This window comes from Phyllobates terribilis, unplaced genomic scaffold (genome assembly GCF_046119375.1).
Source record: "Phyllobates terribilis strain yellow unplaced genomic scaffold, ASM4611937v1 Scaffold_1__5_contigs__length_1240528914, whole genome shotgun sequence".
NCBI classification, from domain to species: Eukaryota; Metazoa; Chordata; class Amphibia; order Anura; family Dendrobatidae; genus Phyllobates; species Phyllobates terribilis.
The window spans coordinates 757,192,555-757,211,340 of NW_027362761.1; the positions used below are offsets into that span (position 1 = coordinate 757,192,555).

Genomic DNA, 18,786 nt, shown 5'->3' on the forward strand with positions numbered 1-18,786 from the left:
ACAAAATAACAAAAAAAAACAAACTGCTCCATACTCTACTCTTCCTGGCAAAAAAACATATACTCAAACATTGGCTAGACCCCAACATTCCCCCCATAGCAGAGCTGATAATCCAATTGAAACACTTTATGGGAGTAGAACAACTAGACGCCCTCAGTAACAAGGAACAATAGGCTGGTAAATTTTTGTCAAAATGGAGATAGTTTATTATAACGTGTTGCTCTCTGACTGAAAAAAACAAAATTATCGAACCATTTACCTCTACAGAATAGTATATTCTAGAGGATCTAAACAACAACTTAGGACTATTACGCGTAAAGTAAAACATGGGAGATAATCAGTACAAATTATTTATATTTACTTAATTCCTTTAGTTGACAATGATGACTGTAAGTTGTTAATACTTAATCTTTGATTATTTGTTGTGCCAGCTAATCACAATTTATTGATTATACAATGTGCCTGATCTGCGTACGGGCTCCTGATTAATGTTCATTTTGGCATTGTTCATATGTCTTTATATGTGTTTTCCTTTCTGAAAATCCTAATAAAAATGATGTCTGAAAAAAAAAAAAAAAACATTAGCGGCAGGGCAGCCCAGGACCTCCAAGGCGTAGAGAGCCAGTTCATTCCACATATCCAGCTTGGATACCGAATAATTAAAAGGTACAGAGGAATCACGGAGGACGTTGGTACAGTTGGCAAGGTACTCCCTCAGCATCTTCCCAAACTTTGCACTCCTTGTGAGAGTACCCCGCACCTCAGGGCCTGTGCAATTGGAGGGTCTGAGAAAACTGCCCCAGAACTTTGACAGTGTTCGGCTGCCTCTTCTGGATTGAAGTTGTGTCTCTCTCGTCTGTACTTCTTGGTTGTCCAACGAACTGTGACCTCTGCCGCCAGCGTTTTCAGATGGGAATTTTTTTATTGGTTCCGCAACAAGTACCTTCTGGTACTGCCGCATTTTTGTAGACCTGTCCGCCTCAGGAATAAGAGATATAAAGTTCTCCTTGTAGCGTGGGTCTAGAAGTGTCAACAACCAGTAATGACTGTCACCCAAAATTTTGAGATCGCGAGGGTCATGGGAAAGGCAGCATAACATAAATTCAGCCATGTGTGCCAGACTACTAACAGGCAAGACTTCCGTGTCCTCACCAAGAGGATGACTGACCATGCTCTCCTCCTCCTCCTCCTCTCTGTCCTCTGGCCATCCATGCTGAACAGTCGGTATGACAGTTGTGCAGGTAGTACCGTCTATAGCGCATGAAACTAGCTCCTGTTCTTCCTCCTCCTCCTCTTCCTCATTGTCACCCAATCCTTGTTGGGATGAGATGAGGCTGGGCTGTGTGTAATCACCCTGTATGGTTCCTTGCTCCATCTCATCGTGCTCTGCCTGCAATGCATCCTCTTTGATTGTGAGCAGAGAGCGTTTCAGAAGACAGAGAAGTGGGATGGTGACGCTAATTATGGCGTCATCGCCGCTCACCATCTTGGTGGAGTCCTCAAAGTTTTGGAGGATGGTACATATGTCTGACATCCATGTCCACTCCTGAGGTCTTATGTGTGGAGTCTGAACTGAATTCCGATGGCCTTGTTGATGGTGGTACTCAACAACTGCCCTCTTCTGCTCACAAATCCTTCCCAACATCTGCAGTGTAGAGTTCCAATGTGTGGGGACATCACATACCAGTCTGTGAGCTGGAAGCTGCAAACGCTGCTGAAACACGGCAAGGGCGGCGGAAGCTGTAGCTGACTTTCTAAAATGGGCACACAGGCGGCGTACTTTAACAAGCAGATCCGGCAGCTTCGGGTAGGATTTGAGAAACCACTGAACCACGAGGTTAAGCACATGGGCCTGGCATGGTACGTGTGTGAGCTCGCCTCGCCTCAGAGCCGCCACCAGGTTCCGGCCATTGTCACACACGACCATGCCTGGCTGTAGGTTCAGCTGTCCACAACTCTTTAGCATTGTGCGGTTTGTCACCTAAGCATATTAGCTTCAGCACAGCCTGTTGCCGCTTGGCCGAGGCAGTGCTGCAGTGCTTCCAGCTTGTGACTGATGTGGTCATTTCGGAGATGGAGGCTGAAGAGGAGGAGGAGGCTGAGGAGGATGAGGTGCAGGAGCTGTAGACTGTGAGGGCAACCCTGATTGACCTAGGGCCCACAATCCTCGGCGTCAGGAGGACGTGTTCCGTCCCAAGGTCCGACTGGGTCCCGGCTTCCACTATGTTAACCCAGTGTGCCGTCAGCGAGATGTACCATCCCTGCCCACAAGCACTTGTCCACGTGTCCGTGGTTGGGTGGACTTTCCCGGTAACTGCGTTGTTGAGGGCACGGCCAATGTTTTGGGACACGTGCTTGTGTAATGCGGGGACAGCACACCGGGAGAAATAGTGGCGGATGGGACCGAGTACCGAGGGACGGCCACCGTCATCAGGTTGCGGAATGCTTCCATCTCCACAAGCCTAAAAGGCAACATTTCGAGCGCAAGCAGTTGTGAAATGTGGGAATTTAGTACTGTGACCTGTGGGGCGTTGGCTGCATATTTGCGCTTGCGTTCCAAGGACTGGGGTATGGACAACTGAACGCTGCACTGGGACAAGAACGTGGACGTGCTTCCTGATGCTGCTACTTGAGAGTGTGCAATGACAGGTGCAGGGCAGGAGGCATCTTCGCATGCACCATGGACAGGGGATTGGCTTGCATGCACAACAGCGGAAGAAGCAATGGTGCCACCCGCAGACACTGTTCCTGGACCCTGGGATTTGGCCCACAAAGTCGGGTGCTTTGCTGCCCTGTGCCTGATCATGCTGGTGGTGGTCAGGCTGGTCGTTTTGCCACCCCTGCTGATGCTGGCCTGGTAGGTGGTGCAAATGGCCTTTTTGAGGTTATCGGCAGAGTCTTTAAAAAACAACCAGACTCGAGAAGACCTAACAGTTGTACTGGCAACTTCCTTCGTGTTGGTGTTACGGCGAACGGTTGCCTGTCTTCTTTCTGCGGCCACCACACTGCTTCTTCCTTCCTGTTGGGGTGCTCTGCCTCCCTCCCCCTGTGTGCTGCTGTCCTCGCTCTGCATGTCCTCCTGCCAGGTTGGGTCAGTTACTATATCATCCACCACCTCGTCTTCCACTTCCGCACTCTGGTCCTCCTACTGACTTTCTGGCAATTGTGTCTCATCATCGTCCACCTCTTGTGACACTTTCCCACCGTCGCCTTAGTGTGACCGTGGCTGCTCAAATATTTGGGCATCACTACATGCGATCTCCTCTTGCCCCGCTTCAAGTGGACCGGGCGAGAGGCCCGAATCTATAAATGGGGAAGTGAACAGCTCTTCGGAGTGTCCAAGTGTGGGATCAGTTGTCTCCGGGCACTCGGCATGGTGGGAGGAAGGAGGTTCAGGGTGAGGAATATGTGGTCCAGACTCACAGCTACTGAGACTTGACCGAGGGGAAGACAAGGTGGTGGTGGTGGTGGCTAAGTGACTGGAAGCATTATCTGCTATCCAACCAATAACCTTTTAACACTGCTCTGTGTTCAATAGTGGTGTTCTGCGGTCCCCTATTAATTGGGACAGGAAGGTCGAGCGAGAAGATGTGGGTGTTTGTTGTGGCACAATTTCAGCTTGCCTACAGCCTCGGCTTCTGCATGCACCATCATCACCATCACGTCCAGTTCCCCGTCCCTTGCCACGTGTCTTGCTCATTTTAAATGGAGGACAATATCTTCCACGCTCATAACAAATGACTGAATTTGGAGCGAACTATTTAGAACAGCAAACTGGTGTCAATTGCTTCACTGACACACTGCAACAATTTTTTAATGAAGGTCAGAAATGGAAGTATTTCCTGAAAACATACCATATATGTGATCCGTGTGACGGAGAAAACACAGTTTTAAATACCTGGCCTGTAGGTAACTATTTTGAACAGCAAACTGGTGTCAAAAACTTCGCTGACACACTGAAAAAAAAATTTAATGGAGGCCAGAAATGGCAGTATTTTCTGAAAACGTATATGTGATCCGTGTGATGGAGAAAACACAGTTTTAAATACCTGACCTGTAGGTAACTATTTTGAACAGCAAACCGGTGTCAAAAACTTTGCAGACACACTGAAAAAAAAAATTAATGGAGGCCAGAAATGGCAGTATTTTCTGAAAACGTATATGTGATCCATGTGACAAAGAAAACACACTTTTAAATACCTGGCCTGTAGGTAACTATTTTGAACAGCAATCTGGTGTCAATTGCTTCACTGACACACTGAAAAAAAAAATTAATGGAGGCCATAAATGGCAGTATTTTCTGAAAATGTATATGTGATCCATGTGACGGACAAACAACACTTTTCAATAGCTGGATTTTTAGCCCTGTAATATGGAAAGGACCAGGCTGTATTCTGCAGTGCCAACAAGCAAATGGTGCAGAAAAACGGTGTTCTCTGGATTGCTTTTTAAGCAAATAATGAGGATTAAGATCCAAAAAAAATCTGGGCCTTTGTCTAGAAATGTCTAACAGCAGCAGAAGGCAGAACTGGAATGGAGCCTCTTGTGCTGTATACACTGCCTGCCTGCCTATATACACTGCCTGCCTGATATCTCTGTAGATGGATTAGTCCTCAGAAGGACTGTTTGTTGAGATGGATATGTGTCTCTAATATAGTTTGGTACACCTACACTAACTAGAAACAAGCAAATCTCTCCCTAGCTCAGCAGCAGCTCTCCCTACACTGTGTGATTCCGGAGTGACTGTGACGAGCATGGAGGCGCCAGGTCTGATATAGACCTGATGACGCTGTGCGGCCAGCCAATCACTGTAATGCCACAAACAACATGGCTACGGCATTACAGTGAGTGGCAGGCAATTCCTGCATGTTCATTGGTGCTCTAAAGAGCGCCAAACATGCAGGGAGGAAACCCGAGCTCCTGCCGAGCAACCCCGGAAATACTCGGCGAGCGCCGAGCATGTTGAGCAGTGAGATGATCGGGCAAGCACCGAGCAGTAGTGAACATGCTCGCTCATCACTAATCGGCGCTTATACACAATAAAAACGATTTTATAGAAAAAATAATTTAACTTTATTCTGAGAGCTATAACTTTTTTAATTTTCGGCTGATGGAGCTGTATGCCAGCTTGTTTTTTGCGGGACAAGATGATGTTTTCAGTGGTACCATTTTTATTTGCATTCTTCATCTTCTTGATCACGTTTTATTCCATTTTTCGTTTGGCGGTATGATGATAAAGCATCGTTTTTTGCTTCATTTTTTATTTCTTTTTTTTACCGTGCTCACTAAAGGGGTTAAATAGTGGGACAGTTTTATAGGTCAAGTCGTTCCGGACACGGCAATACCAAACGTGTACTTTTAGTGTTTTTTTTATTCATAATAATATTTATTTATGGGTACAGTATATTTTTATTTTTTGAGGATTATTTTTACATTTTTTTTTTATATTTTTACAATTTTTTTTTCACTTTCTGACACTTTTTTTTACTTTTACACTTTGTCCCACTATGGGACTTTCACTTTTTGCAGGCTGATGGCTTGAATAGCATAGAGATGCAGCAGAAGTTGCTTAGATCCTGTACTGTGCATGATCAAAGTAAGTTCCTGATGCCCAGTGACCCAGATGTCGTCATGACGACATCGGGTCACTAAGACAACTACTGGAACCTGGCACAGACAGTGGGAGATGCCGCACTTACCTCCCCTTTCTCCTGGAATGCTGCGATTGACTTCGATCGCAGCATTTCGGGGGCTAATGTGCCGGGAGCGGTGCGGCACCGCTCCTGGCACATAGCACCAGGTGTCAGCTGTGAGAATCATGGCGTGATGCGTAATAGTACGTACCTGGTCCAATAGGCCCAGGGCGGTGAGACGTACTATTACTGATCACATCAGAAAGGGGTTAAATACTGCTGGCACAGTACTGTTTTCCATTCATCACCCTTCCATATCAAATTGTAAGCTCCTCTAAGATAAAGCTTAGAAAACCACTTAGGCCCCAACCTCCATCGGCTTCTCCTCAGGTAGACGGACATGCTCAGGGGGAGAATAAAAGCCACCCTTCTGCTTACCATGTCTCTCACAAATTCTGCGGTCCATCTGTATGGCCTGAGTAATGGCCTTGGCCATGGCACCCAATGAGGGTGAGCATGAAGAGCCAGAGCATCCTTAAGAGCATCAGAAAGGACCTTATGGAATCGGCACCTGAGGTGTGATGGTCTGGGGTTGCTATGGTGCTGGTAAAGTGGGAGATTTGTACAAGGTAAATGGGATTTTGAATAAGGAAGGCTATCACTCCATTTTGCAACGCCATGCCATACCCTGTGGACAGAGCTTGATTGGAGCTAATTTCATCCTACAACAGGACAATGACCCAAAGCACACCTCCAAATTATGCATGAACTATTTAGGGAAGAGGCAGGCAGCTGGTATTCTATCTGTAATGGAGTGGCCAGCGCAGTCACCAGATCTCAACCCCATTGAGCTGTTGTGGGAGCAGCTTGACCGTATGGTACGCAAAAAGTGCCCATCAAGCCAATCCAACTTGTGGGAGGGGCTTCAGGAAGCATGGGGGGTGAAATTTCTCAAGATTACCTCAGCAAATTAACAGCTAGAATGCCAAAGGTCTGCAATGCTGTAATTGCTGCAAAGGGAGCATTCTTTGACAAAAGCAAAGTTTGAAGGAGAAAATTATTCTTTCTAATAAAAATCATTATTTCTAACCTTGTCAATGTCTGGACTATATTTTCTAATCAATTTGCAACTCATTTAATAAATAAAAGTATGAGTTTTCAGGGAAAACACAAAATTGTCTGGATGACCACAAACTTTTGAACGGTAGTGTATGTGGCCATACAAATTATGGTTACCCTCCAAGCGTTGGTGATGCAAGACCTGTCTCAGTTAATCCAGGATCTTGTAAAAGAGTTTCAGCATTATGCAACTGCTTAGGCCCAAGCTGTTGCAGCACCTCCCTTACCCTATTCTGAATAAAGGCTAACCTGCCTGACCAATTTTCAGGTGACCATAAAGATTTTTTTTTACTTTAAGCAGTTGCCCTATATTTCAGGCTCTACCCACATTCGTCTGGTTCTTAAAGTCAGCATGTGGGACTTATCATTTCACTGCTAGAGAATGACCCCCATGCTTAGGATTTTTCCTTACCTCTAGTGCTCCCAAACTCTCTATAGGTGGCATTTTTTTGAGGCCTAAGGCTGTGTGCCCACGTAGCGTTTTTCAAGCGTTTATGCTGCGGAATTTCCGCAGCGGAAACGCTTGTGAAACGCTAGGTAATCCGCACCCCATGGTCCCCAAGGGGATTCCGCATGTTCTATGCACATGCTGCGGATTTTTCCGCAGTGTTTATGCTGCGTACAAAAATCCGCAGCATGTCATTTAATTTTGCGGAAGTGCAGCGGAACTCCCGCCATTGACTAGCATTGAGACGCATAGAATGCGCGTCTGTACATTTTTACAAGCGGCTTCTATGCGTCTCTATGTGCGGATGGTACCCAGTTCTGGAGGAGAGGAGACTCTCATCCAGACCTGGGTACCATTGTACCTGTAAAAAAAAAATAAAATAACAAATAAAGTTTATACTCACCTGTCCGGCGTCTTTTCTCTGAATGCCGGCATCGCTTGAGGACCTGCGGTGACGTCACAGTCATGTGACTGCAGGCCCTTCACTGCTCTGTCTCGCGATATGCCGGCAGCCGGGAACCAGCCAGGAAGCAGCGCTGCAGCCACGCCGGGGCCTCGGGAGTGAGTATAGCTTTATTTGTTTTAATTTTTACGGTTCACACTGTATAAATCCATGCTGTTTGCATGGATTTATACAGTGTGACCTAGTTGTCAAGCACTTTCCAAGTGATGCTATCGCCTGGAAAGTGCTTGTCAATCTGCATGCGGAAACGCATGTGAACCCGCATGTGGATCCGCATGTATTCTGCAGGAAAAACGCATGCACAATCTGCATGCGTTTTTTTCTGCCAGGGAGATGCAGAAATGCTGCAGAAATTTTCTGCTTCATTTCTGCATCGTGGGCATATAGCCAAGGCTATGTGCCCACGATGCAGAAATGAAGCAGAAAATTTCTGCAACATTTCTGCATGTCCCTTCCCAGAAAAACGCATGCGTTTTTTGGTCGCGTTTTTGTATGCGGATTTTACATGCGTTTTTGTAAGCTTATTTCATGCGTTTTTGAGCACAAATAAAGTTATTGAAAAAAAAAAAAAAGAGGGAAATCCTGATGTCATTTCCTAGTTCAACCCCTCTTCACCATTTTGTTTTTTGCAAAAGACAGTATGCCACAGGAATTGTAGCCCCTGCGGGTCAGCAGACCATGCCTAAACCTTCTGCTAATGACTTGCATAAATCTCCTGCACTACAACGTTGAGCAGGTAATATAAACTATGTTTTTTTGGGGTACATTATTTTTATGTAGTGTGTGTACTAACCTATTATTGTTCTATAGGAGCGTTTAAGGAGGAGAAGACGACAAAAAAAATTTGGGTGCACCCTATCTTGCAGGAGCGGACAGACAAGGGCCACTTTAATGTTCTCTACCAGGATTTAAGGAGGTAAGATATATGTGAAGAAAGTATAATGTCACCCGTCTATGCTGTTTTTTTAAGGTTTTGTTTGTATACTATGTTACAAAATTATCTTTAAATAATTTTTTTTTCTCTGTTTACTATAGTTTTCCTGATAAATTTAAGCAGTTCTGCCGTCTGAACATTATTGCATTTGATCGGCTGCTGAGCCTTATGTCTCCTGACCTGGACTTCCAAGACACTGTAATGCGAAGGGCCATCTCTGCTGAGGAAAGGCTGCTCATCACCTTGCGGTAAGTTGAATGTTGATTTATATGTACCTGGTTTTGTTAGCCACCGTGCGGTGATGGCTGGTGTACCTGGTTTTGTTCGCCACCCTGCGGTGATGGCTGGTGTACCTGGTTTTGTTAGCCACCCTGTGGTGATGGCTCCTCTGTCTTTGTGTACATATTTTTGGCTTGACCATGAGATCACCATGCACAGAGATCAGATTGAAAAGGTCACTGATGTGTTAACTCTAGAGCAAACATCGCAGGCAAACACAGACACAAAGTCAAAACACAATATAAATTGATATGTGTGAACTCAAGAGAAAACAAAAGATGACCAAAAAAGATTGAAAATGTGGAGCCCCCGCCCCCCCAAAAAAAAACAAAAACGCGCCCAATGCTGGAATAGTATTTTGTAATAAAGACCTTAACTTTTTAAAAGATTAATCAATAATGGATAATTACTGTTGGCTTGTATTTCTTTTTATGGCTTTTCTAATGTTCTATTTTTCCTTTTCAGATTTTTGGCCACAGGAGAGAGCTATACATCACTGCACCCCAATTTAGGGTTGGTAAATCCACCATTTCCAGAATTGTGAGGTGCACATGTAGCGTCATCTGGCAGAAGTTGCAGCCCATCGTGATGCCTTCTCCAACCGAGGAGACTTGGCTGCAGGTCGCAGCAGGCTTTCAAATTGTGGCCAATTTCCCAAACTGTATTGGTGCTGTCGATGGCAAACATGTGAGAGTTCAGCAGCCACCACGATCAGGATCACGCTTCTTTAATTATAAGAAGTATTTTTCTGTGGTACTGATGGCGGTGGCTGATGCACATTTCAAATTTGTTGCCATTGACGTTGGTGCTTATGGCAGTACTAGGGACTCTCGGGTGTTTAGATCATCACAGATTGGGCTGCAAATTCTTCAAGATGGCGTAACGCTCCCAGCCCCAAGACCTTTGCCGGGTTCCACACATCCAGTTCCTTTTGTGATGGTATCAGATGAGGCATTTCCCTTACAGACCAACCTGCTGCGCCCATACCCACGAAGGGCACTGAATGCCCGGCGGAGGATTTTCAATTATCGGCTGAGTCGTGCACGCAGATATGTGGAATGCACCTTCGGAATCATGTGTAGTCAGTGGAGGATCTTTCACACTGCCATCCAGTTGGATATGGAGACCGTTGACACTGTAATTAAGGCATGCTGTGTACTCCACAACTATGCTCGTGAGTACAGCACTGAGCAAGATGAGGAGTCACAGCTATCTGAATTAATTCCAGTTGTCAACTCCGGTCAGGGAAGACAATCCAACTCTGGTGCCAGGGTGCGAGAAACCTTCGCTGACTACTTCATGAGTCCTGAAGGTGCCGTGCACTGGCAATACTCCTGTGCTGGTGTTGAGCAGCCTGACCAGCAGAGAAGATCTGATGAACAATAAAAGAAGAACTTCCTTTTTTTTTTTTTTAAATAAAAATGTTCCAAAAAGTGTTTATAAAAAAAATAAATTTTGATTAAACTTAAATTTGTCTAAAATATTTCTTGAATTGCAACCTTCTACGTTTTGTTTTCCGACCATACGTCAACGCAAAAGTGAACAACCCACAAAGACCAGAGCCTGTAAATTGGCATTACTACCTAGAGCGCTCTTCACAAGTACTGTCTGCTAAAGTCATCCCTCACCATTGTTATTTGCTTGCGCTAAGAACAGAACTAGCAAATAACAGTGTTGAGAGTAGTATTCATCCAAAAAATAGTTGTGGTCCAAAATATCAAAGTATATTTCTAATTTAAAAACGACTGTATACAGCTGACCACATACGTAGATTAGTTTGAACAAATTTCAAAAATGTAGAGTTCCTCTGACCTGCGCTATGGTGAGCGCAGATCAGGGTAACACTTTTTCATTTCAACCCAATCCAACCACATATACACTTGAAAAGAAAAATTAACAGATAGTTTAAATAATTTTTTTAATACATAATATAGAATAACTGTAAAAAACTTTGTAAAAACAAAAAACAACAAACTTCTAGAAAATTTAATCGGACAAACATTGCCCATAACTTGGGAATAAATTACACACTGTGTACAGCACACCTGTCCTGTAATCAGTTTTGGGCCCTAAAATATGGGCAGCACCTGTAGGTTGTTTAATTATATAAAAAGAAACACCTTTTCTTACAGTCCCCTACGCCTGAAGCCTGGTATAGGTGACCATAAGAAAAGGTCTTTGTTAATTGTCTGATTCTCTAAAACATTGTGTATCTATCGACCTACAGGTGCTGTCTGTATTTGCTAGGGTCCAAAAATGCTGACAGGGAGGGGTAAAATTATTGAACTACAAGTTATGAAGGTCTTGTTCAAAGCTGTACCCAGGAAACATTTCTGGTGAAAAACTAGAGTTGGGGGATGGTCCTCTGACAAATGATGATGCACCATGAGCCATTTGGCGACCATAACTTGGTTGCATATCTTCAGGACGGTATGCTGCAGCAACCTGCCCAAAACGCTGGGTTGCAGCTGCTGGTGGTGGTGGAGGCACACTGGGATTGAATAAATTAAATATTCCACATACTACGGCTGGGGGCGAGGGCATAACTGCTGCCTCTTCAATTGCCATAACCATAGCGCCTGCTGCAGTCATGTACATGTTCTGCCTATCTCGTGGCAGAGATCTGATGCGGGCAGCTTGGGCTGAGCAAAATTTATCTATGGCATCTTCCTCGGCTGCCCTTTCCACAAGGCTGAGGGTTCGATTTGTGAGTGCTTCAAGCACAATAGTCCCACCCCCGTGGCTTTTTGCCTTTTTTTTGCCCGCCCTTCTCGATGCCACGAGATGAGCAGAACCAGACCCCCTCCCAGTGGGCCTCAACACATCACCAGCAGAGCTTCCAGCATCACTTGGAGCAGGAGCAGGAGAATCAGTCACCAAACCCGTCCTGACGTCCGCTGGATTGGACAAAGAATGTGAGGGACAACCAGATGTTGAAGATGCCGAAGCAGAGGAACGTGGACAGGTAACTATTTTTTTTTTTTAGTAAACTTAGAATTAAATAAAATTGTGTTTTCATTTCAACTAAAAAATTTTTTTCTGGGTGTCTGTGTTTTTTCTTTTTTAACACTTTGTAGGTTAGTAATGGGTGTGTCTTATAGACGCCCATCATTACTAACCTGGGCTTCATGGCAGCAGGCGCTGACATGAACCCCACCAATATTACCCCCTGCCACCGCACCAGGGCAGCGTGGAAGAGGAGGCTAAGTGCCAGATTTGGCGCATAAATATGATGCGCCAAGTCTGGGGCAGCTGAGGGCTGATATTATAGCCTGGGAGGGGGCCTACAACCATGGCCCCTTTCTAGGCTATTAATATCAGGTCGCAGCTGTCCGCCTAGCCTTTGCTGGCTACAATTTATAGGGGGACCCCATGTCATTTTTTTTGGGGGGTCTTCCTATATAGTAGCCAGAAAAGGCAAAGCGGCTAGCCTTTGCTGGCTACAATTTATAGGGGGACCCCATGTCATTTTTTTGGGGGGGTCTTCCTATATAGTAGCCAGAAAAGGCAAAGCGGCTAGCCTTTGCTGGCTACAATTTATAGGGGGACCCCATGTCATTTTTTTTGGGGGGGTCTTCCTATATAGTAGCCAGAAAAGGCAAAGCGGCTAGCCTTTGCTGGCTACAATTTATAGGGGGACCCCATGTCATTTTTTTTGGGGGGGTCTTCCTATATAGTAGCCAGAAAAGGCAAAGCGGCTAGCCTTTGCTGGCTACAATTTATAGGGTGACCCCATGTCATTTTTTTGGGGGGGGTCTTCCTATATAGTAGCCAGAAAAGGCAAAGCGGCTAACCTTTGCTGGCTACAATTTATAGGGGGAACCCATGTCATTTTTTTGGGGGGGGTCTTCCTATATAGTAGCCAGAAAAGGCAAAGCGGCTAGCCTTTGCTGGCTACAATTTATAGGGGGACCCCATGTCATTTTTTTGGGGGGGGTCTTCCTATATAGTAGCCAGTAAAGGCTAAGCTAACTGCTGCGGCCTGGTATTAATAGCAAGGGAAGGGTCCATGGTTATTGGCTACTTCACAGACTATAACATCAGCCAAAAACCGTCTGCTTTCCCTTTGCTATTTATTAAAGCTATGCGTGAGCCCACTTATTTTTTTGGGTTAAAAGATTTTATTAAACTGAAAGATTATTGTACAGTGTATGTAGGTTCATTCACTGAAAGCTCCTGCATACGCTGTAAGGTTGATTTCTCACGTCCACATATCCACGTTACTACAGATAAGTGTGACCGAGCATGCTTTGCAATGGGTCTGTGTGTGGGTCTCCACTATGTGTGGAAAATGGCATCAACACTCGTCCCGGAGATTGACGTGTGAAAGAACCGTACAATATAGGTGAGGGGTTAGTGTTGGTGTGTGTGCGTAGATATCTCCATATGTTTATTTAATTTTTTTTTTGGGTTAATCTTTTATTCCTCCATTTTGTTTTAAAAGTAATATTCACAGACGTTATTATTCACTGTAGATTGAAAAATATCCCGAAATATGGGACCGAGCTAGTCCTGACTACAAAGACAAGCAGAAGAAAAAAGACGCCTGGGCCTCTGTGTTGAGCCAAATGTATCCCCAGTGGCTGAATGCGGAACGTGATGCCCAAGAGGAAATTAGTAAGTTTTGATTTTTACATTTATTTTTATATCTATTTATAATTGCATTTTTGTTGTTAAAGCATTTCATAAATTGTTTTGGTTTTGTCATTGCAGTGTCTGATATTAAAAATCGGTGGAGATCGGTCACCGACCGGCTGGTGAAGTATCACCAGTCGGTGCAAAGTGGCTCATCACCAAGAAAAAGAAAAGTTCCTTTTGCGGACGAGCTGGCCTTCATACTAAGCAGTAGGAGTTTGCGGAGGTAAATTCCCAAAACATATTAATTGAAATGTTTCCAAAAATGTTGTATTTACATTGGTTTTTACCTTTTATTTTATACAGAACTGAAGGAAACATCAGGGCCCCAACAGCAGAAGAGGACACAAACACTGAGCAAGCAGAGGAGGAAACCAAGGACTTTTTCCAGCTTTCCTCACCGGATCCATCTGCTTCGGCATCTTCAACATCTGGTTGTCCCTCACATTCTTTGTCCAATCCAGCGGACGTCGGGACGGGTTTGGTGACTGATTCTCCTGCTCCAAGTGATGCTGGAAGCTCTGCTGGTGATGTGTTGAGGCCCACTGGGAGGGGGTCTGGTTCTGCTCATCTCGTGGCATCGAGAAGGGCGGGCAAAAAAAAGGCAAAAAGCCACGGGGGTGGGACTATTGTGCTTGAAGCACTCACAAATCGAACCCTCAGCCTTGTGGAAAGGGCAGCCGAGGAAGATGCCATAGATAAATTTTGCTCAGCCCAAGCTGCCCGCATCAGATCTCTGCCACGAGATAGGCAGAACATGTACATGACTGCAGCAGGCGCTATGGTCATGGCAGTTGAAGAGGCAGCAGTTATGCCCTCGCCCCCAGCCGTAGTATGTGGAATATTTAATTTATTCAATCCCAGTGTGCCTCCACCACCACCAGCAGCTGCAACCCAGCGTTTTGGGCAGGTTGCTGCAGCATACCGTCCTGAAGATATGCAACCAAGTTATGGTCGCCAAATGGCTCATGGTGCATCATCATTTGTCAGAGGACCATCCCCCAACTCTAGTTTTTCACCAGAAATGTTTCCTGGGTACAGCTTTGAACAAGACCTTCATAACTTGTAGTTCAATAATTTTACCCCTCCCTGTCAGCATTTTTGGACCCTAGCAAATACAGACAGCACCTGTAGGTCGATAGATACACAATGTTTTAGAGAATCAGACAATTAACAAAGACCTTTTCTTATGGTCACCTAGACCAGGCTTCAGGCGTAGGGGACTGTAAGAAAAGGTGTTTCTTTTTATATAATTAAACAACCTACAGGTGCTGCCCATATTTTAGGGCCCAAAACTGATTACAGGACAGGTGTGCTGTACACAGTGTGTAATTTATTCCCAAGTTATGGGCAATGTTTGTCCGATTAAATTTTCTAGAAGTTTGTTGTTTTTTGTTTTTACAAAGTTTTTTACAGTTATTCTATATTATGTATTAAAAAAATTATTTAAACTATCTGTTAATTTTTCTTTTCAAGTGTATATGTGGTTGGATTGGGTTGAAATGAAAAAGTGTTACCCTGATCTGCGCTCACCATAGCGCAGGTCAGAGGAACTCTACATTTTTGAAATTTGTTCAAACTAATCTACGTATGTGGTCAGCTGTATACAGTCGTTTTTAAATTAGAAATATACTTTGATATTTTGGACCACAACTATTTTTTGGATGAATACTACTCTCAACACTGTTATTTGCTAGTTCTGTTCTTAGCGCAAGCAAATAACAATGGTGAGGGATGACTTTAGCAGACAGTACTTGTGAAGAGCGCTCTAGGTAGTAATGCCAATTTACAGGCTCTGGTCTTTCTGGGTTGTTCACTTTTGCGTTGACGTATGGTCGGAAAACAAAACGTAGAAGGTTGCAATTCAAGAAATATTTTAGACAAATTTAAGTTTAATCAAAATTTATTTTTTTTATAAACACTTTTTGGAACATTTTTATTTAAAAAATAAAAAAAGGAAGTTCTTCTTTTATTGTTCATCAGATCTTCTCTGTTGGTCAGGCTGCTCAACACCAGCACAGGAGTATTGCCAGTGCACGGCACCTTCAGGACTCAGAAAAATACTTCTTATAATTAAAGAAGCGTGATCCTGATCGTGGTGGCTGCTGAACTCTCACATGTTTGCCATCGACAGCACCAATGCAGTTTGGGAAATTGGCCACAGTTTGAAAGCCTGCTGCGACCTGCAGCCAAGTCTCCTAGGTTGGAGATGGCATCACAATGGGCTGCAACTTCTGCCAGATGACGCTACATGTGCACCTCACAATTCTGGAAATGGTGGATTTACCAACCCTAAATTGGGGTGCAGTGATGTATAGCTCTCTCCTGTGGCCAAAAATCTGAAAAGGAAAAATAGAACATTAGAAAAGCCATAAAAAGAAATACAAGCCAACAGTAATTATCCATTATTGATTAATCTTTTAAAAAATTAAGGTCTTTATTACAAAATACTATTACAGCATTGGGCGCGTTTTTGTTTTTTTTTTGGGGGGGGGGAGGGGGCTCCACATTTTCAATCTTTTTTGGTCATCTTTTGTTTTCTCTTGAGTTCACACATATCAATTTATATTGTGTTTTGACTTTGTGTCTGTGCTTGCCTACGATGTTTGCTCTAGAGTTAACACATCAGTGACCTTTTCAATCTGATCTCTGTGCATGGTGATCTCATGGTCAAGCCAAAAATATGTACACAAAGACAGAGGAGCCATCACCACAGGGTGGCTAACAAAACCAGGTACACCAGCCATCACCGCAGGGTGGCGAACAAAACCAGGTACACCAGCCATCACCGCACGGTGGCTAACAAAACCAGGTACATATAAATCAACATTCAACTTACCGCAAGGTGATGAGCAGCCTTTCCTCAGCAGAGATGGCCCTTCGCATTACAGTGTCTTGGAAGTCCAGGTCAGGAGACATAAGGCTCAGCAGCCGATCAAATGCAATAATGTTCAGACGGCAGAACTGTTTAAATTTATCAGGAAAACTATAGTAAACAGAGAAAAAAAAATTATTTAAAGATAATTTTGTAACATAGTATACAAACAAAACCTTAAAAAAACAGCATAGACGGGTGACATTATACTTTCTTCACATATATCTTACCTCCTTAAATCCTGGTAGAGAACATTAAAGTGGCCCTTGTCTGTCCGCTCCTGCAAGATAGGGTGCACCCAAATTTTTTTTTGTCGTCTTCTCCTCCTTAAACGCTCCTATAGAACAATAATAGGTTAGTACACACACTACATAAAAATAATGTACCCCAAAAAAACATAGTTTATATTACCTGCTCAACGTTGTAGTGCAGGAGATTTATGCAAGTCATTAGCAGAAGGTTTAGGCATGGTCTGCTGACCCGCAGGGGCTGCAATTCCTGTGGCATACTGTCTTTTGCAAAAAACAAAATGGTGAAGAGGGGTTGAACTAGGAAATGACATCAGGATTTCCCTCTTTTTTTTTTTTTTTTTCAATAACTTTATTTGTGCTCAAAAACGCATGAAATAAGCTTACAAAAACGCATGTAAAATCCGCATACAAAAACGCGTCAAAAACGCGACCAAAAAACGCATGCGTTTTTCTGGGAAGGGACATGCAGAAATGTTGCAGAAATTTTCTGCTTCATTTCTGCATCGTGGGCACATAGCCTGAGGGCTCTGAGATGATGACCCTTAGGCTATGTGCCCACGTTGCATTTATGAAGCAGAAAATTTCTGCTGCATAAATGCAAGTCCTCTCCCGGAAAAACGCATGCGGAATTCCGCACGCGTTTATCGCGCTTTTTTTGCGCGTTTATCACGCGTTTTCCACATGCGGAATTGCCTTGCGTTTTTTAAGCATTGGACAAAGGCAATTCTGCATGCGGAAACGCAAAATTAAATGACATGCTGCGGATTTTTGAACGCGGCATAAACGCTGCGGAAAAATCCGCAGCATGTGCATAGAAGTTGCGGAAACCCATTGGGGATCATGGGGTGCGGGTTACCAAGCATTTTACAAGCGTTTCCGCTGCGGAAATTCCGCATCAAAAACGCTTGTAAAACGCTACGTGGGCACACAGCCTGAGGCTGTGTGCCCACGTAGCGTTTTTCAAGCGTTTATGCTGCGGAATTTCCGCAGCGGAAACGCTTGTGAAACGCTAGGTAATCCGCACCCCATGGTCCCCAAGGGGATTCCGCATGTTCTATGCACATGCTGCAGATTTTTCCGCAGCGTTTATGCTACGTACAAAAATCCGCAGCATGTCATTTAATTTTGCGGAAGTGCAGCGGAACTCCCGCCATTGACTTGCATTGAGACGCATAGAAACCGCGACTGTACATTTTTACAAGCGGCTTCTATGCGTCTCTATGTGCGGATGGTACCCAGTTCTGGAGGAGAGGAGACTCTCATCCAGACCTGGGTACCATTGTACCTGTAAAAAAAGAATAAAATAACAAATAAAGTTTATACTCACCTGTCCGGCGTCTTCTCTCTGAATGCCAGCAGCGCTGAAGGACCTTCGGTGACGTCACAGTCATGTGACCGCAGGCCCTTCACCGCTCTGTCTCGCGATATGCCGGCAGCCGGGAACCAGCCAGGAAGCAGCGCTGCAGCACTCGCCGGGGCCTCGGGGGTGAGTATAGCTTTATTTGTTTTCATTTTTACGGTTCACACTGTATAAATCCATGCTATTTGCATGGATTTATATAGTGTGACCTAGTTGTCAAGCACTTTCCAAGTGATGCTATCGCCTGGAAAGCGCTTGTCAATCTGCATGCGGAAACGCATGTGAACCCACATGTGGATCCGCATGTATTCTGCAGGAAAAACGCATGCACAATCTGCATGAGTTTTTTCTGCCAGGGAGATGCAGAAATGCTGCAGAAATTTTCTGCTTCATTTCTGCATCGTGGGCACATAGCCTAAGGCTGTGTGCCCACGTAGCATTTTTCAAGCGTATATGCTGCGGAATTTCCGCAGCGTAAGGCTATGTGCCCACGTTGCATTTATGAAGCAGAAAATTTCTGCTGCATAAATGCAAGTCCTCTCCCGGAAAAACGCATGCGGAATTCCGCACGCGTTTATCGCGCATTTTTCGCGCGTTTATCACGCGTTTTCCACATGCGGAATTGCCTTGCGTTTTTTATGCATTGGACAAAGGCAATTCCGCTTGCGGAAACGCAAAATTAAATGACATGCTGCGGATTTTTGAACGCGGCATAAACGCTGCGGAAAAATCCGCAGCATGTGCATAGAACTTGCGGAATCCCATTGGGGACCATGGGGTGCGGATATA

The 18,786-nt window shown here is 44.5% G+C and overlaps 1 long non-coding RNA gene across 1 annotated transcript; it reads left to right on the top strand.

Moving 5' to 3' along the window:
- The first annotated feature begins 8,273 nt into the window (after positions 1-8,273).
- Positions 8,274-10,255, top strand: LOC141170870 (uncharacterized). Its single transcript, XR_012252319.1, has 4 exons — positions 8,274-8,399; positions 8,474-8,579; positions 8,699-8,845; positions 9,342-10,255. It is a non-coding gene; the product is annotated as an uncharacterized lncRNA (long non-coding RNA).
- The last annotated feature ends 8,531 nt before the right edge of the window (positions 10,256-18,786 follow it).